Raw genomic sequence first — 21,239 nt, forward strand, 5'->3', positions numbered from 1 at the left:
CTTTATCTTTTTGGTGTTTCACTGCTTAATGGCATGTCTTGAAAATAAAAAAAAACACCAGTTCAGATTCATTAATTTGACTTAATTGCAAGTCCCACCCAAAGCTAAATTTTCTGTGCTAATACCTTTTGTAATCTGTACACTGCCTCAAGGGAAAATGTTACTCAAGTCAGAGTTCCCATTGACTTGACTACACAATCCTTGATTCATATTTTAATTTGGCATTTAGAGATTGCAAAACAGTGACGTGGTTCTCATTACATTTTAGAGTTCTAATGTGATTTAAGAAGTGCTTTGGAGTAGGGTGAAAACAGATTGCTAGTATTTATACCTTGATTGACTATGAAGTCCTTCCTCCAGCCGTTGTCAAGATGTGACATGTCTTTAGCTCTGTCAAAACCTCCATCAGCATCATCATATCTCCCACAGAGCCAAACCAAATAAAAATAATCACAGTAATAATAGTGTGCAATCATTAAAAATCTATGTGAAGTATTAATATAAAACACCAACGATTTTTAGTATATAGATATAAAAAGGTAAATTCTATAAAAACAGTACGCTTTCTATGGAATGCACCTTCAAGAAAGTTTCATCATTCTCCTGCATTCTATTTCCTATAAGACTGTCCATAAATTCCATTTATGGAGGAATTCTGGAGTCAAACCTTTCTTCTTTTTGTACCTTCTGCACACATTGGCCATTTTAGTTGGTGTGTGAATTTCTTTCCTTATCAAAGCAGTCAACTTAGCTAAGAAAGATTATTTATTTGGGATATGATGTGGCCTTAATAAGCTTAATCAAAATAAGCACTTTTATGGTATTTGATAGCACAACAGGGTGACTATAGTCAATAATTTAATTGTACATTTAAAAATAACTAAGAGTATAATTGGATGGTTTGTAATACAAAGGACAAATGCTTGAGGTGATGAGTACCCTATTTACCCTGATGTGATTATATATTGTATGACTGTATCAAAGTATCTCATATATCCCATAAATATATACACCCACTATGTACCCCCACAAAAATTAAAAATTAAAAACAAAATAAGCACTTAAAAATACCTTCCACATCCTGCCACTCTACCCCTACCTAAAAGAAAAGATGCCCAACGAAACTCTAGGTAATGAAAACCTGGTCATACAGTCTATGAAAGTATGACTTCAACAGTGTGTGGTTCAAGGAGTTCTGAACATTCAAAACAGAAGCAAACAAATCAGTATTGGGGTGAAGCCAAGGGAAAATTACTGACCACATACTCCACAAGACTTGTCTCAGGTGTACATGGAACCTGAGAATGTTTAATGTTATCATGAAATACGTATTCATATTACAAAGTTACGCGTGTATTTTAATAATTATAAAATGCAAATATCGTAAGTATAGTGTGATACTCAATAACTTCAAGTGTATTTTTTGGCATTGGCATAATACATATGTGTATTTCCATATTTATTTATATGTATCTAATTTTAACTTTGTTTTCCACTTTTTTGATATACCTGTTAGCCATTTGATGTTTCAAGTAATTTTTTTCACGAAGAAATATGTTTTAAATATTGTTTGCACCCTTGAGTGTCTGAGAATGTTTTTTGTTGCCTTAAAACAAAAGGTTAAAACATCTTTCTACCACAAAATTCTGTAGACATTTTTCTATTTTCTTCCAGAGTTTAGCATTACAACAGAAGTGTGTAAAGTCACCTTTGTTTTTATCTATTTGTAGGTAACCCGTTGTGGATTTTTAGAAAATAATTAACTTTCTGCTTATATACTTGTTTTATATTATTATGGTTTGGTTTTCATCTCTGTAATGAAATGAACTTAGCAAGCATATTTTTGCAAAGGTATCCCCTTTGATTTCAATTTTGCAGCGAACTCTTTCAATCTGCACTTACATGTTTCTTCAACCCAAGTTTTCTTCTATCATGCCTTCGAATATTGACGTCAATTCCTTTTCGTCCTTTGTTTTAATCTAGTCAATAATCTGTTACCTACATGTTTCTTCAATGTCTACCATCTTCTCTGTCAAAGATTATTTTTATTTCTTTGTCTTTTTCTCTGACCTGTGGGCTTGGTAATCAAGTCTTTCTCAGGATCACTAACGTACTTCTATGCAATTCTGTGGTTACAGTCTCCAGTGTGTTTAATCATTTTTAGTTTTCTTTCAGTTTTTCTTTATCTTGTCCATCTTTCTTTATCCATCAAACTCTTGCATTTTTATTATGAACAATTGCAGACCTGCAAAACCATATAAAATACACTACACTGAACATCTATATTTACTATCAGGGTCTGGAAATTAAACATTACAAATGAACTTTGTCTCACTGCATCAATTTTGGTATGTTTTTCCAGGATATTGTTTGTTACACCTAAATTTATGTATCTTTCTATGTATGTATATTAATATATGTATTAAATTGTACATATCTATGCATATGTTTCTGGATAGGTGTATGTAAAATATTACATATTAAAGCCACCTTTTTGACCTTTTTTCTTTTTATTTCATACCATATTCTTTTTATTTCAGTATATTCTTGTTTCTTATATTTTATTCTGAGTTTTTTTAAAAAAATCTTAGCATTAGCTGTGCTAAAAAATGAAAGTAGTCCCCAAAGAAGATGCAATATTTTTATCAGCTGCGATTCACATGTGGCCAGGCTTTAGTGGTAACCACATCCTTCCTGAGTGACCTTCGGAGATCACCCACCATCTCACCATAGGCTGGTAACCATATTTCTCAGCTTACTCCACGTGTTTTCTTCCCTGTCCAGAATGGGAAAACTTGTGATTGGGAGTCAGATATCTTAATTTCTAAAAGCAAGGATCTATATCTGTTTAGTTCATTTGATTTTTGGAGGTTTATTTTGTTTTACCTTGAGCAAGTCACATTTTCGGGGCCTCATTGTCTTCCGCCATAAAACAAAATAATCTGATTAGATGATTTTTTTCTGTTATCTTCAAATAAGCACCTTATTATCAAATAGTTCAGCATCAGAACAAGATTCCTAATTCCAAAGGAGTTTTATTTACATAATATTATATTGTGAGATACATATTAGAAGAATCTGACACTATGTTCCATTCCAGTTTCTCTTTTGCAATTGAGTGACTTGTTTTGATCTAAAATGTATAAATTCTCATGCCTGTAATTCCAGCACTTTAGGAGGCCAAGGCAGGTGGATCATTTGAGGTCAGGAGTTCAAGACCACCCTGGCCAACATGATGAAACCCCACCTCTACTAAAAATACAAAAAATTAGCCAGGCATGGTGGTGCATGCCTGTAATCCCAGATACTTAGGAGGCTACAGCAGGAGAATTGCTTGAACCTGGGAGGCAAAGGTTGCAGTGAGCCAAGATTGCACTGCTGCACTCCAGTCTGGGTGACAGAGCGAGACTCTCTCTAAATAAATAAATAAATAGTATAAATTTATCTCATTCTTATTAATGGTGCCCATGAAATGTAAGTATTAGTTCCTTTTCAGATATTACTTTATAATTATACTACTGCCAGATTAAAAGACCTATTTTGTAGTGACATGAAAGCCAACTACAAGAAAAATACATAGTCTTTTTCACTTAGAGGCAAGTCCCTCAACACAGAGCAAAGTAAAGGACCTTATGTCATTATGTGAGCACATCAATACAGGGATTTCATTCAAAAATAATACTTCATACTCAATAATCCCATGTGAGAAATTAATGACTCAGAGTAAATAGAAAATCAAAATTAGCCCTTGGATCTTGGGCAATTTAATAGCCAAGGCCTTTTGGCGAATTGTAATTAATGCTCTAAATTAGCCACTATTTCTCAGAATCATGTACCAGAAGAATAAGAACTTCAATAATTACAGAGTATTTTAGATTTATTTTGTGCAAGTACTTCATCAAGTACTCCACAACTAAAGCTATTATCTGGGCGTACTGAAGATTTATAATAAATTGAGTGCCTATTATATGCAAGGCACCATGCTGGGTACTGACAATGTGGTAGGAACAGCACTCCTTATCAGGCTGTCTATGTGGTATCGCTGAATAACGGAATGTTTGGGCCAGAATAGCATATACTGAGACCAGGGTACAAAAGGTACCAACTTGAGTGACTCAAAAGAGGAAATGGTAAAGAAGGTATTTCATTTTTTTTCCTTGGCCTTAGTCACATCTGATCAGAGTATTCAATGCTTTCTACATAAACTCTGGATTTAGGAAGATGAAAATTACTCGCCACCATCCTTCTTTTGACAGACGCAAGTACTTAGCCAAATGTAACTCTTCAAACATAGTATCAATTCAAGAGAAATGATTATTTCTGGCTTTTGCAGGAGAAACAGAAAGGTTCAGAAACTCCTTTTCTGAAGATGGGATCCATTTTTAAAGGCTTTAACTCTGCTTTCTTTTCTGATAAAGTTCTTCAGGAGATCATAGTCCATTTATGCAAAGCCTGAAATTTGTTACTATAGTCAGATGGTTTATGCAAAACCTGAAGCAGAATTCTTCCAAATCCCAGGCGTCATACTTCACAACAGCCGAGAGCAGAGGGACTGTACTCTGCTCACGGATGCCTTGCTTGATTGTTGGCAGAGCTTTTTTCAAATGATTTTCTTTATAAAATATAGCCAAATCTTGCAATCCTACTGCCTCCTCGGGAGAAAGACTGATGCTGTTTGTGTACAGGTATTCCAGGAAGGCCCAGTAAACAGAGTATGAAAATTCACTCATTTCTACAATAACATCCTCATTACCTTCCAGCAATGAATGAACATGCTCACATACATCAAATTTTGAGGACTTTATGTGCATAAATGTACTTTCCACTGACCACAAATTTCAAGACTGCAGTGTCCAGGTTGTCAAATTCCCTCTTCAGTAACTCGGCCACCACGAGGGTGGTCATCAGGTTCCACAGAGAGGAGGCGCCATGGATGGCAGAAGCAGCAAAGCAGGTAAATGTGTCATCAGTGCAGACGTGGGTGAGGTGAGGCAAGATCATCAACTGGCCCTGGCCCCACATGTACACACGCCCACCCTGGGTCTTGGCAGCAGATGTGTGGGGAGAGTGACAGACTGCAATCTCTATAATCCTGTCCTTTTCCACAATGACAAAGGCAGGATAGGAATGGTTGCTTTTATTGCCAGTGCCCAACTGCCCATAATTGGCACCCCAAGCATATACTTGGCCTTCATCTGTTAATACTAATGTATGTCTGTAGGTGCAAGTAGCCTCCCCAGTGTCTACCGCCACCATGGAGCACACCTGCCCACATGCTGTGTTCACAGCCTCTTTATTCCGTAAGCAGCCAGTGACTCCCTGAGCAATTGGCTGATTAACTGTTGATCCATATCTTACATGCCTAGAGTTACTATAACCCCAGGCAAATACCTCTCCATCAGATATTAGCGCCAAAGAATGGTGAGACCCATAGGCAACTTCAATGACTTGTTTGACAAATTCGTAGAGAAACCATGATTAGTTGTCCCAGATCCCAGCTGGCTATACACGTTATGGCCCCCAAGTAAAGACTTCTTCTTCTATTGCAAAGACAATGTGTTTACTACTCCCACAGCTAAGGCTGGCTATCTTTTTGCCACTTAAAGAATCCAGTCTCCGAGGTTTGATGGTGCTCTGGATGTTACCTATCCTCAAACAGCCACAGCAGTTTGTGCCAGGATATTATTGTAGGATATAAAACTTATGACCAGCACTGCCAAAGACAAAGGTGATGAATTAACTGCAGTTCTCCCACTTTCCCACATCTAACTTATTCAAAGATGACCGAGTAGCCTGTATTGGCTTTTGGGGATTTCCTACCATTATAACATTTTATATGTAATAAAGTAATTTTATTGCTGATTCTGTGAATCCATTAATTTATTTATGAAACCTTGCCACTTTCTTCCTAGAGAAGATGAAGTTCTTCCATATGGACTCAGTCTTGGGCAGTTCCTTGGTCAACTTTTCTCTGGGATTGGAAAGTTCCAAATCACTGTGAAGAGCAGACTTCTCAATTCTCAGCTCCACTGAAGAATATATGATCTGCTAAGCTGATGGTTACAAATTTCTGGAGCCCAGTATTCAGTCATCTTTAATCCTGTCCCTTTTAGTTCCTTTGTAAAGTTGTCTTCTAGAGCAAAGTTAATGTGACTCAGTACAGCCTGAGCCATGTCCACTCTGCCTCCTGGATCACTGTTACTGCTTGGATGATTTTAACTTAAATATGAATTAGTCTAGCTACATACTGTTCTGTCCAATACAGTAGCCACTAGCCACATGTGGCTATATTAATTTAAATTCTAATTAATTCAAATCAAATAAAATAAATTTAGTCCTCAGTCTTAGTCACATTTTATGTGCTTGATACCACATGTAACTAGTGGTTACTGCACACATATGAAGTATTTCCATCAGCGCTGTCTGTTGGACAGTTCTGGATAAAGCCCTAGGAAAAAGCTGCTGAGTGAGACTGGATAAGTTCTAGCTGAAGCTGGACATATTGACACGGAGCTCGATTAGTTCGATTAGTTCAATTAGTTCCAGACTGGGAGAATCACTTCAGACCAAAGCTGCTGAAATCAGTTTATTGCAGGGCAAGCTTATCAACATTGCAACCAGACAGCACTTGAAGAAAACGTCTGCTACTTACAGGCTATATGATCTCAGGCAAGTAAGACTCAGCTTGCACTTCTGAAAAATGAAAGTAAGAAAACCAGCCTCATTGCTTTAGCAGTTTTAGCATTAATCGTATAGTAGCATGTATGCAGTCCCAAGCGTAGTGTCTGGCAAGTAGTTGGTACTCAGGAAAACTTCCTAATACTGAAAATACCATCAGGAAAAAAACCTAAAGTGTTGGTGATAATGAGGCCCCCACCCTAAATGCTTCTTGAGAAAATTCTTGGCAAAGTTTCTGAAGAAAAACTGTGTTCACCATGAAGAGTTTCCTGATCCTCCCTATTCTCACTCTATTCCATCCCCTGCTTCCAACTGAAAGGATCACCTCTCTGTCTAAACTCCACAGCACTGTATTGTTCCTTTTCCTATGAACCCATCCCTTTTCTACCTTTAACTGCCCTGACTTGTAGTCCTCTACCAGAAAGGGGCTCACACCTGTATTGCAGGGACTTGCCTTTTCCTCTCAGCAAATCTTGGAAGGAGATTTGCATATAGCCAATGACCAATACATAATGTCCCAGAGATTTGCCATTGTCAATTTTCATTCTTCATGAATAAAAGGGATAGTACCTCTCCCTGTCTTGCTGGCTCACCCTCTACCCCTGTAAAGAATCAACTGTCAAAAGAAGCAGAAAGAAAATAGCATCACATTCCTCAAGAGAGGCCTCATGCAGAGCTAAGGGAGGGAGCATAGTCATCCCCAAACAACATGACTCTTCCCTAATCTTAATAGGGCAGTATTCTCCTATGGCAATATTTCCCAAACGCTAGTCATTCACATTCTTCATTCACAATGTTTGCAAAATCTGCATGCTACCAATAATATTGTTTGCTTAAAAGTCTCAAAATTAATTCACTATTTCACTTTTTAAAAGAAATTTTATGCAGCTATAGTGTAAATGAGAAAAAAATAAAATATCATTTACCAAAACTTGAAGGTAACCATAACATAATAAAAAGTAGATGACTGATAATAAAGTAGATAGATGCCATGCCTAGCCAGTGCACCTGAGTTTAATATCTGCCTTCTTTTTGTTAAATGCATGCTCTTTGTTTGAAAGGGAGATTAGCAAGTGCTAGAAACAATGCCATAAGCAAAAGCTAGACTTCCTCCTTGATGTGCTCAGAAGACTGAAGGAAACTTGATAGGGAGACTGTAATAAGATAGGATGAATAATGGCCCCCAATGATGTCCATATTCTAATCTCAGGAGCCTGTGAATATGTTACCTTATATGGCAAAAGGAACTTTGCATATGTCATTAAGTTGGGATCTTGAAGTAAGGAGATCATGCTGGGTCATCTGGTTAGGCCCAGTGTAATCACAAGGGCCCTTATAGGAGAGAGGCAAGTAGGCCAAAGTTAGAAAAAGGAGATGTTACAATGGACCCAAGGTTGGAGTGATGTGCTAGGGGCCAAGGAATGGAGGCAGTCTCTAGTAGCTAGAAGTAAAAAAGGCAAGGAAGTGGGTTCTTCTCTGGTCTCCAGAGGAATATAGCCCTACCAACACCTTGATCTTAGAATTATGACCTCCAGAAGGTAAGAGAATAAATTTATGTGCTTTTTAAGCCACTGAGTTTGTGGAAATTTGTTACGGCAGCAAGAAGAAACTAATAACAGAGACTGATTGGCATACTATGTTATTCAAGGTCACGTAATACCATGTTCATCTATCATCTAAAACCTTCCACAGCCCCAGTGATGTACACCTACACATCGGGACACTGCCTAATGAATTCCCACTAGGCAGACACGGAAAATGGTATCCATAAATTAAAGCAGCTACAGAAGAATTTAGGCCTGAGGCAGCGAAGCTGGTTGCTAAGGTGATGGCTGATTATAGGGAAAGCTCTGCATGGTCAATGTCCTGTTTCCTCCACTACTTTGGCTTTCCTTTATAATATAGCATCTGACCTGAGGAAAAGCCATTCCAGAATCAGCCCTCCTTCAACAAATGGACTCTGCATTTAGGTAGGTCATGCCCGTGGCTCTTTCCACTCCTAAATTGAACTATTGTTCTCTTAGATGAAAATAGACTTGGCAATACTTTCTTAAATTAAATAAAAACTTTTGTTTTTGTTGTATTTTGTCTAATTATAAAAATAAGATGTGTTTATTATAGCCATTTTAGAAAATAGAAACTAACAAAAATGATAATTTCCTTTTCACCCAGAGAAACCTACTTGGTTAATATTTTGATAGATTTCTCTCTGGTCCCATTTCTGTTCATGTCCATTTGTAATTGGAAAAGTATTCAATAAGTATTATTTAGCAGCCTTCGTTTTCTCTGTTAAAACATATTATGAACACTTTTGTACTACCTATAATATACCTCTATAATATTTTTGTAATGACTGAATATTTTGTTGTAAACACGAATTATAATTTCTATAACCAGTTCACTCACATGACTATTTATGCTACTTCCAATTTTTCACTATTTTCTTATAAATATTTTGGTTCAGCACAGATGGCTCCTAAAAATAAATTTATTAATTAGGAGTATTTAAATTTTTTACACACATTGCCAAATTTCCCATGAGGGAGTTATACAAATTTATCTATAAATAAGAATAATTTTAAAGGGAATTAATCGCAAATTTGAGTAAATATTAAAGAAGGAAATAAGTGGTAAACTTTTTTGGGGGAAAGAAAGAAAACCTTTTATTTTGTATTCATGTGTTAAGCAAGAGAATCTGCTTGCCTGTTTGCCTTCCTCTTGACCTAACAATCTACTGGAGAAAGAGGCAAGAAAGAGATGCATGGAAATGGAGTAACTTCTTAAAGGGGAAAAATAAGTGAGATTTTTTTTTTTCCTAGGACAGTTAGATGAAAAACACTGTCAGGGCCAGGCACAGTGGCTCACACCTGTAATCGCAGCACTGTGGAAGGCCAAGGCAGGCAGATCGCTCGAGACCAGAAGTTTGAGGCCAGCCTCCTGGGCTCAAGGAGCAACATGGCAAAACCTGTCTCTGCAAAAAAACACAAAAATTAGACAGGCATGGTTTCATGCACCTGCAGTCCTAGCTACTTGGGAGGCTGAAGTGGAAGGATCACATGAATGTGAGAGATTGAGGCTGTAGTGAGCCGTGATCACACCACTGCTCCAGCCTGCGCAACAGAGCAAGACCCTGTCTAAAAAAAATTTAAAAATACAGTAAAATAAAAACAAAAACACTAGTCGTATCAGTGTTTTGGGGTGTCAGATAGGTTTTGTGGATGGACAAACCTCATTATGGCAAAATGTAGAAAGTCTTTTAGGCCTGCCTATTTCAAAATTATCTTGGTACATAGCCAACCAACAATAGATCTGATGATTTAATCAATACAGAGACTCAATCTGTATAGCCTTAAAGTACATTTCTGCTTTGGCTGTCTACACAAATTGCTACATAGAGAACATCCAAATTACTCACTTGCTAAGTATTGATGTGGCAAAGCCCATGGCATCCACAGTAGCTGAGTACTAGTTCAGCTGGAGCTAAACCCAGCCCAGTAAAGTGTAATTACTACAGAGCATGGTCTACTGTTGAGATTGCCTGTTGCAGCCTTCTTTTATATTAATATTTTAACTGAAAAATGAGATAGAAGATTTCTAAGTAATCAGCTTCACTTCTAATTTTTTCTATCTCAAGCCTACAAACTGATATTCATCTTAATAATAACAATAAATAGCAACAACATCTTAAGTAGCTTCTGTACGCCAGATGCCATGCTGTGCAACTCACACCTATATTTTACTTAGGCTTTACAACAGTGCTGTGAGGAAGATGCTGTTATTATTAGTCATTTATGAGTGAGCAATCTGAAAATAGAAATGTGTCCAAGGGCCGACAGCTGGTGACAGGCAGAGCTGGAATTTGAACCCAGGTCTGTTGAACTCCACCCTTCTCTATTTTTTTTTTCTGTAGGTGAGAAACTTTTTTTTTTCCAGAGGACTGTTTATTGGATTTTTAAAAATTATACTTTAAGTTCTAGGGTACAGGTGCACAACGTGCAGGTTTGTTACATATGTATACATGTGCCATGTTGGTAGCAAACTATCGCAAGGACAAAAAACCAAACACTGCATGTTCTCACTCATAGGTGGGAATTGAACAATGAGAACACTCAGACACAGGAAGGGGAACTCTACTGTATCTTGTAAGTGAGACTCCCTGCTAGGTGACCCTGTGGCTTTAAGGCTTCGTCTGGGATTCCCAGGCCCCAAACCAAGTCTGCACATCTTTGTGCCTGCCCCTCTAGTGGCCCTGGGAAAAAAGTTTTAAAGAAATCCAATGACAGCTGGAGTCTTTTCTGATCCCTGATTGTCCCATCTTTCCTTAGGTATATTACAGGTTTGAAGGGGTGGGAGAGGGGGAAACAATTTTCTTCTATATCGTTAAGGGCATTGTTTTTTTAAATTGTCTATAAAGTTTCTGGATTTTTTTGTTGTGTGTTTTGATTTATTTTGTTTGGTATGTATTAATGTGATTAAGAATAGGCTCCATTTCCTCTGTTGGAAAGATATGCCAGACATCACAGACAATCAAATAAACACTCTAGGTCAGGAAACTTTGGGGGAAAACTTTTGGGAATGATATATGTCAACATTAGCAGTTCAAGGTAGGCAACATGCTGATATGTTCTGGAAATGGAGCTGAGACTCCCAAGGCCTCAATCCAAAAGCCAGAATGCGTAAGGAGAGGCAATCTCTGAATACAGAGACACTTACCATTTACTTCTTTTAAAGGGCTGGGATGTCTCCTGAATGCTATGAGGTGCTTGAAAGGGCCTCTTCTTACCCTACTTGCTCTCTCTCATCTCTTCATTTCCTTCTGCCCCTTGCTTGCCTTAGCCTCCATCATGCCGAAGCTGATCTTAATTTGGGCAAGTTGTTTCCCTTTTCTTGGTCTGAGTTTACTCATCTGATCTGCCAGGGGTTTGTCAGCCTCAACACCACATAGTCCTGTGATGTGATAACTTTAAAAATCAGAGCAGGACAAAAGCAGAGTTGCACAACCTTGCCCTTCTGCCCCACACCAGCCAGGGAAACCGCAATGCCTGCCACTTCAGTGTCTGGGTGATTCTCTCATCATATAGTTCCCCTCTTCCTCCATAAAGGTTTGTGGTGCTCTCTGCTGCTTGCTGGCTGATCCTAAACCCTAAATTTGGAAGCCGCACAAGCCTGACTCCCCTCTAAGTGCTCCAGGACTAAAATAATTCCCAGCCATTTCTCTACTTCCTACTTCAAATTCGCAAAGGCTGAAAATACAAGTAGATATTTTCTAATTTTTTAAAAGGATCTAGATATAATGTCAGAGGAGAGAAGGATTATAGAAACCAACTTATCCAGGGACATATTTAGAAGCAAATCTTTTCAAACAAAAAATGTTGCAGAGGCTTCAACACATATAAAGTAAATGAGTAGCAGTACTATACATTTATCATATAAAATTCAAATTTATGACCTTCACATATCATGAAGTACAGTGATAAGGGTGACACTACTTCAGTGATCCCCAAAATTAGAAATGGTATTACAAATAACAGAACTTTGGTTATATCTGCCTAGACTTACCCAGTAGTGCTTTGTTTTATTTGGCTATATGATATGATAGAATCTGCACAGATAAGTAGTTGAAGTCATAGTTGTTTTTAAACAAACATTTTAAACAACTTCAATTATCTTGTATAAGATAGCAAAGCAAGTTTTACTTGAAAGTTCTAGCAAGTTAGTGAATATGTGGCCACTGATGTTTTCCAATTTGATAATATAATATACAATTTTTGGGATTAAAAGTGAAGCAAAATGCATCTATGTGCAGCATTAGGTGATTCACAGCATTTTCCAATTGGAATTCTGCAGACCAAATCCATGTGATCCTATTCTCTAGGCTTTGCTATATTTGTTAAATGCAAGCTGGTTTTACGATGCTTAATTAATATTTAAATCCACTTTGAGATCAAAGAAAACTGAACCAACATAAACTATCATTAGCTGTCACAGAAACGAGTAACTGGCATGGTTGTGTCTTCAATCCCTGTAGTTTCTCCTTACACATTTTAAAACCTCAAAGAGGTCATGGTTAGTATGAGTCACCATTTTACTACATTTTTGATGCGGTGAATATAGGAAAATCTTTAACCCTAAAAACACTAGTCTTCTTTCACTTTCTTATTTTTATTTTTAACTTCTTCACTATCCTACTGCTGACATGAATCTTTCAGTTTCTGAGACCAAATTCCTCTCTGGAGAAAGAAGCCAAGCTGGGAGAATTTGTAGTACGGGGATTAGAGCTTCTCTTCCTGCAGGTAGCATGCCTGTGAGTGTGGCACAGCACTGGCTCCCAAACTCAGCTCACCCTCAGAATCATTTGGTTCACCTCATGAAAATACAAAGTCCTAGGCCCCAAACCCGGAATCTTTGCTTCCGTGGGTCTGGAGCAGGACCTGAAATCATTACCATTAATTTGGTGCTTCTGATGATTCTGTGTCTGTTTTTTTTTTTTAATATGAAAGGTAAAGTCATAGTTGAAAATTTGTTTCCACTTGGCATGACTAAAACCGGTGCTTTGAAAAGAACACACAATTATGATATGCAGTTGCTATCCAGAGGATTCAATGTCTGTTCTAGAGTTGGTGAGAATGAAAAATTTCAGTGTCATGAAGAACAGGGAGCATCTCATAGAAATGAAGTAACATTGCTCCTGAGACAATGAGAAAAGCTCACATCTTTTTCTCACCTGGAAAATGGACATCTACTAACTCACAATGGCAAGCTTATATGCAAACAACTTTTGGAAGATTTATCAACAGATACTAAAGGCTAATAATTTTAAATACCTTAAAAAACATGTTTGAATACCTTAATTAAGTAATTTTTTTTATGAACAGTATTTATATACTGTGATGATTCCAAGATTTCTCAACCTCAGCACGACTGACATTTTAGGACAGATAATTTCTTGTGAGGGGCCTGTCTTGTGCATTTTAGGATGTTTAGCAACATCCTTGGCTTCTACCACTAGATGCCAGCAGCACTGTCCTAGTAATTACAACCAGACGTTTCTCCAGACATTGCCAAATATTCCTTGGCAGGGCAGACTTGCTCCCAGTTATAAAGCACCCCTCTAGAAAAATCACATAATCTCTCTGGGGCTTCACATTTCTGTAATGTAAGATCAGGTAGTAAAGCAGCATTCATAGCAGCAGAATCAGAAAAGACGAATACAGGTAAAATTAAATAACTGGTTAGAAAAAGAATAATTCAGACTTAATGCCAACCCATACAGAAAAATAAATCTCAAATGGTCTCGAATTTCAAATGAAAAAAGAAGTTAAAATATTGAGAAAATATAAAGAATATATTTTACAGCCTTAGGGTAAAGAAGACTTGCCTAAGAAAAACAGAAAACGTGGAAGCTAAAATTGAAAACCCCAAAAGACTTAACTCTATAACATTTTACCACTTCTCTATGATGAAATAATAACTAAAGAAAGGCAAAACATGTAAACTTTTAAAAAATAGAAAAAGAAAAAAAATCTGTAACATTTATAACTGAAGATCAATATTCATAATAAAGAAAAAGCCCAAGCAAATCATTAAAAAAATTAAAAATAAATGGAAAACAGGTTAACAATTTGAAAAAGCAATTCCTAACTAAAAATTAAATAGCCAAAATACATTTAAAAATTTCAGTCTCATTATAACTCAGAAAAATACAAACTAAAACTTCAATGAGATATCATTTTGATCCTATCATATTGGCAAAGTTAAAAATACTTGTGAAAATTAAAAAGAATTGATGAAAGAAAGCAGGAGAAACAGCCATGTTCATGCCCTATTATGTTACATTGGTTCAATCTTTTAAGGGTCAATTTTGCAGTAGCTGTCAAAATGTAGACTGTGCATAACCTTTCACCTAGTGTTCTACCTCTATACATCTAGTCTATAAAAAAAAAACAGTTTCATACAAGGATTACTTGCTACAGTATTGCTTTTAATAGCTAAACATTGCAAGCCAACTAAGGGCTATGATTGACACATCATCATATAGTGATACATTCATATAAGGTAGCTTTATGCAGTAGTTAAATAAGCCATATTTAACATATTGAAAGGAAAAGGATTTTGGATGACAATATTTCAGAACTGCATATAAATATTAAATATAGACATATTTTAATAATCTATATAGTTATATATGTTTATCTGTCTGTATATAAAATTTTGTGTATATCTATGCACATAACAATCTCTTGAAACATTCACATCAAACTGTTAACAGAAATTAATTTCAGGGAGAAAAGTATTTTGTCCATATTATTGTATGTATTTTATAGTGTTTGAAGTTTTACCACAAACACGTATTTTATAATTTGTAATTATATAATTTTAAAATAAATAAATGAGGATATTGAATTAAATGATTTCTGAAATCTATGACTTCAGCCCTAACAGAGTGTGATTTAATTAATTCTGGTTTAGAAATAACATGGAAAATTTAGGCTGGGCACAGTGGCTCACACCTATAATCCCAACACTTTGGGAGGCTAGCGCAGGAGGATCGCTTGAGCTCAAGAGTTTGAGGCCAGCCTGGGCAACATGGTAAAACTGTTTTTACAGAAAATACAAAAATTAGCTGGGCATGGTGGCGTGTGCCTGTGGTCCCAGATACTTAGGTGGCTGAGGTGGGAGGATTGCTCGAGCCCAGGAGGTTGAGGCTGCAGTGAGCCATGATGGTGCCATTGCACTCCAGATTGGATGACACAATGAAACTGTCTCTTAAAAAAAAAAAGAAAGAAAGAAAGAAAAAAAAAAGAAAGAAAATTTAAGCTACCATAACTGTGTTCATACGACAAATTCCTTTAAGAAGGAAAAGAAGAGGGGAAAGGCATTACAATTCTTTAAGCCCCTGCTATATGCTTGTTCCATGTGGCGTAGATTTACACATTGATCCTCACAGCACCTTATTTTCATGTTAGATTAACTGAGGCTCGGAGAGGTTAAGTGGCCTGACCAAGATCATTGGCTCAGAAAGGGAAGGAGCCAGGATTCACACTTGAATCAGTCTGTGGGAAATATTATTGCTGCTCTACAGCAGATGTTTTGTAGTTTCATGAGTTGATGGAGAAACTCTGGTTTATCTTATAAACCTCAAGGCAGACAGCAAGAGGCCATGGTGGAGAAGCAACTGTCCAGTAGCATAACCATTACAACCTGCAGGAAGTAAAATTGCTGAGATGTGGTGGATGCTTATTCTGCACTAGGTCCTGCATTCATACCACACTTAACTCTCACAGCAACCTTAAGAGGGAGGTACCATACTGTTACCATTTTGCAAATGAGGATGCAGGCTCAGCAAAGGTAGAAAAGTTGCCCAAAGTCACATATATAGAAAGTAGTGGAGCTATTGGTCTGACTCCTCATCCTATGTTAATTACTGGATACACAGAATAGGGTAGAAATTATTGGCTGCTAGCTGGACTTTCAAAAAAGAACCTTAAAACTGTAAGATGGTAGGTCTTTAAGCAATTCGTAGGCTAATGCCCAGAGTCAGAGATAAGGTTGTTTGCTTACTTTGATATGGAATGGCTTGTAATATTTCAACACTGGAGTATAGTATATGAAGAACAATTACATGTTGATTGATGTAGCTAAGATACCAATTAGAGTCTAAGAGCACATGCAGGCATGTCTGACAAACTGGGAGGGCAAGTAATCCAAACACTCTGAAGACCATTTGCCTGAAGACCTTGGGATATCTTATGAGATAACTCACGTTAAGAGAAGGAGTGGAACATAAGCTTGACTCAGTACAACAGTTTTGGTCATTATTATAGACTGGTTCTCACAAAAGCATTGACTCTTACTTTCAGATTGCTTCCATAGCACAGCCCCACACTAAACGGTGTAGTTTTCAAAACCTGAAAGAATAGTTTTAATAAAACTCAGTAACTCAGTCCAACACTGGGGTAGAACAGCACTATCTTGAAAGCCCTCTAACCTGTAACTCAAACAGAAAACATTCTGCCGCCAGTTTCTTTGCTAAAACATAGCAAGAGTCCAGTTTCCAACAAGTTCCTCATCTCCATCTGAGACCACCTCAGCCTGGATTTCATTGTCCGTATCACTATTAGCCTTTTGGTCAAAGCCATTCAACAAGTCTCTAGGAAGTTCCAAAATTTCCCACATTTTCCTGTCTTCTGAGCCCTCCAAACTATTCCAACCGCTGCCTGTTACCGGGTTCCAAAGTTGCTTCCACATTTTCAGGTATCTTTTCAGCAGCGCCCCACTCTACTGGTGCCAATTTACTGTATTAGTCCATTTTCACGCTGCTGATAAACACATACCCAAGAATGGGCAATTTACAAAAGAAGGAGGTTTACTGGACTTAGAGCTCCCCGTGGCTTGGGAGGCCTGAAAGGCTGTCTTGAATGGCGGCAGACAAGAGAAAAGAGCTTACGCACGGAAACTTCTGTTTTTAAAACCATCAGATCTCATGAGACTTATTCACTATCACGAGAACAGCAGAGGAAAGACCTGCTCCCATGATTCAATTACCTCCCACCAGGTTCGTCCAATGACACGTGGGAATTGTGGGAGCTACAATGCAAGATGAGATTTGGGTGAGGACACAGCCAAACCATATCAAAGCCCAACAGCTCTGCAGAAGAAATGCAAGAGGACCATGCATCCCTTGAAAAATTATGAAATTTAGCAAGGAGATGCAAATGTACATATTTCTGAGGAGACAGTCTTGTTTTTGTCAGCATCTCAAAACATTATGTAACTTAAAAATGTTTAGAAACAATTGTTGGAATTTTGATTTTTATGTATTCTAAAGCCAAATAAATGCGGGGAAAATTATATTTCAGTGCATACATATTACCGGGGATACTCACAAACTGTGGGCATAAATTGGGTCACATTAATAGTACATTCTGATTCTTGAATCCTCACTTGAACTAGGATTTGTAGAAGCTCTAATTTTTTTTTTTTTACTATTTCATTAATTTTTGAGAGGAATAATTTCTCATGTCCAAATAGAGTTAATCCTTGATAGTTTGACCTCATATCCAAAAGACGAAGGAAAATGTTATGGTTTTACACCTCATGGTTCAAATGAAATGTAAAAGGGACTTACTTACTAAGCCAATTTGAGGTGCGCTTTACTGGGTACCGTGTATAAAGGGTGGAAGTTTCTGAGGCTGATTTTGACACGTACTCTTTTCTCCCGCCCCTTTCCTTCAGGTTAGGGAATGTTTTTGTTTTTACAGTTTCAAGCCTTTTTTTTTTTTTCTCCTTATTCTTGTGTTATTGTTTTTATTTTGTACCATTTTATTGGTTTGGTTGATTTTTTTAGCTGTTTTGGTTTTTACAGTTTTTACACATGGTATATGAATGTGTAGGGCCACAGGTTGATTTTCATTCACTTTTTTATTAGAAAGCTTTTTCTTAATGTTTATTCTACTTGACCTGTTGCTTTTCTGTATTTTAATATTAATTTATAGATAGTGTACATTAAGGGAGATCAATTTTCTTCATTTTAAGAAATCCAGATACTTCAGATCCTACTTCTTTATGTACTCAGATGACAAAAATCCATTTTCTAAGGTCACAGAGTTCCTGAACAGAAGCGTCTAAAGAGAAATCTCTCAAGATCAGCACCTTGAAGTGGGCAGACACACTGGCACACTTGGACTCCCATCTCTCTCTCTCTTTTTTTTTTTTTCTGAGATAGAGTTTCACTCTTGCTGCCCAGGCTGGAGTGTAGTGGCAGGATCTCGGCTCATTGCAACCTCTGCCTTCTGGTTTCAAGCGATTCTCCTGCCTCAGCCTCCCAAATAGCTGGGATTACAGGTGACCTCCACCACTCCTGGCTAATTTTTGTATTTTTAGTAGAGACAGGGTTTCACCATGTTGGCCAGGCTGGTCTCAAACTCCTGACCTCATGATCCACCTGCCTCAGCCTCCCAAAGTGCTGGGATTACAGGTGTGAGCCACCACGCCCGGCCCCCTCCCATCTCTTTTATCATGTTTCTGATGCTCTCCATGGGCTGGGGATTGCTAAGGTGGTAAGGGTGTTGTAAAATTCTGCAGTGGGGAAGAACTGCACTTATTTAATATTTGCTCAAAATGTCACTCTTTGAGCTGACTTGGGAAGTGACTTTGCCTGCTTCCAAAATGACAGTTATGACCTTATAAAGTTCCCCAGGAATTTGAGAGCCAAATTTAATTATATTTTCTCTGCAATATACTCAGTACCCAAGGCTGCAGCTGCAGAAAGCTAAAAAATAAAAGGAATAAAATAAAAAGGAATGGGTGGGGGATTGAACCAATCAGTTTATTGCCATAAACTCTCTCCTAAAAAAGTCTCTACAGTATTCACAAGCATATTAATCTAATGCAGGAGTTGATCTTACCTGAACATATTACAGCAAAGTAATAGTAGATTGAGTAGATGGTATCTGTCAAACTCATAATGACATCATTGGGAATTATTCTGAATTTTAAATCCAGAAGATAACTTTTTAAAAAGACAGTTCACAGAGATTGATGTAATTGTTTCCTGTTAGTAGGTTAGGCTTCATCTTTGATGGAGAAGAGGACATCGAAGTGTTATATATTTTCCCATGTAGTCATAATGCTAAACAGCAAATTAAAATATCTGAATCTCAGTTCTGGCCTTGCCACAGTCTAGCTAGGCAATGTGGGGCAAGTCATTTAATGTGTCTTCACATTTCTGAAAATGAAAGCTGAATGAGATCTTTTTTTCTGGCTATATAACATTTACAAATCCTAAAATGTCAGTGATGGGAGCCCATATTCTTTTCTGAAATCTCATCTTGCCTACCTTGAGGGAGAACTCATGGGGTGCTGAAGACACAGGGCTCTGCAGAGTGTTGGATAAGTGTTTTCTCTGCTCTTCTAATTAGGTCAAATGGCTCCTCTAGCTGGCATCAGATTAACTGTGTTAGTGACATTCACACTGGTCCAGATAAGGATGCAGACTTACCTCTTCACACCCATGCAACCAGCCCAAAGTGGAGGAGGCTGAGTCATGTGGGAAGATATGTTCTGACAGACTTATCTTTCTGGTTTCAGCATCTGGCTCCTTAACCCACCACATTCCAAAAGTCTGCATATTGGTGTGGCTGCTGTTAGCTCAACCCTGAAGAATTGATGTAATAGAGAAATATTTCACTTTAAGTAATATTTTTTTAACTTTTAGCACATTCTTTACTTAAAACGACAAATAAATCAACCCTCCTGACCTGCTCAATCATTAGTATGCTAAGGGATTGTTCACATTTGCCTCACAGTCAGTTGAACTGGGACATTTAGTTCATGAAAATAACTAGGCTGCAACCCATTATTTTAAACAATAGCTTTGTAGATTCTGGATATTATCCCTTAAACAACCCCATCAAAAAGTGGGCGAAGGATATGAACAGACACTTCTCAAAAGAAGACACTTATGCAGCCAACAGACACACGAAAAAATGCTCATCATCACTGGCCATCAGAGAAATGCAAATCAAAACCACAATGAGATATCATCTCACACCAGTTAGAATGGGGATCATTAAAAAGTCAGGAAACAACAGGTGCTGGAGAGGATGTGGAGAAATAGGAACACTTACACTGTTGGTGGGACTGTAAACTAGTTCAACCATTGTGGAAGACAGTGTGGCGATTCCTCAGGGATCTAGAACTAGAAATACCATTTGACCCAGCCATCCCATTACTGGGTATATACCCAAAGGAATATAAATCATGCTGCTATAAAGACACATGCACACGTATGTTTATTGCGGCACTGTTCACAATAGCAAAGACTTGGAACCAACTTAAGTGTCCAACAGTGATAGACTGGATTAAGAAAATATGGCACCTATACACCATGGAATACTATGCAGCCATAAAAAAGGATGCATTCATGTCTTTGTAGGGACATGGATGAAGCTGGAAACCATCATTCTCAGCAGACTATCACAAGGACAAAAAGCCAAACACTGCATGTTCTCACTCATAGGTGGGAATTGAACAATGAGAACACTTGGACACAGGAAGGGGAATATCACACACAGGGGTCTGTCGTGGGGTGGGGGAAGTGGGGAGGGATAGCATTAGGAGATATACCTAATGTAAATGACAAGTTAATGGGTGCAGCACACCAACATGGCACATGTATACTTATGTAACAAACCTGCATGTTGTGCACATGTACCCTAGAACTTAAAATATAATATATATAAAAAAATAAAATACACAATAGCTGATGATTTATTTACTAGATAATCCATCTAGTCATATCCCAGTGATTAACTAGTGATTACAACTTAAAATAAAAATTTTGTATATATCTATTTAATTGAACTAGACGAAATGGGCTAAACATGGAAGATTCATTTTCTTCTAATCAATGTTCTCACCCATCCCTAAAAATAGAAAATGTCCATAAAATTTTAGATATTTTAAATAAAAGTACTTATCACAACACTTATCTTTAACCAAAAAACAGTGATCATTGAAGACCCAGAATATGACTATAGAAACTTTCAGTGCTTTCTGTA

At 37.4% G+C, this 21,239-nt stretch overlaps 1 pseudogene; it reads right to left on the reverse strand.

The window, feature by feature from the left end:
* Positions 1-4,348: 4,348 nt before the first annotated feature.
* On the reverse strand, positions 4,349-19,725 carry LOC100967276 (RCC1 and BTB domain-containing protein 2-like; annotated as a pseudogene).
* Positions 19,726-21,239: the final 1,514 nt, after the last annotated feature.

The sequence above is a fragment of the Pan paniscus genome, chromosome 8, assembly GCF_029289425.2.
Source record: "Pan paniscus chromosome 8, NHGRI_mPanPan1-v2.0_pri, whole genome shotgun sequence".
Classification (NCBI taxonomy): Eukaryota; Metazoa; Chordata; class Mammalia; order Primates; family Hominidae; genus Pan; species Pan paniscus.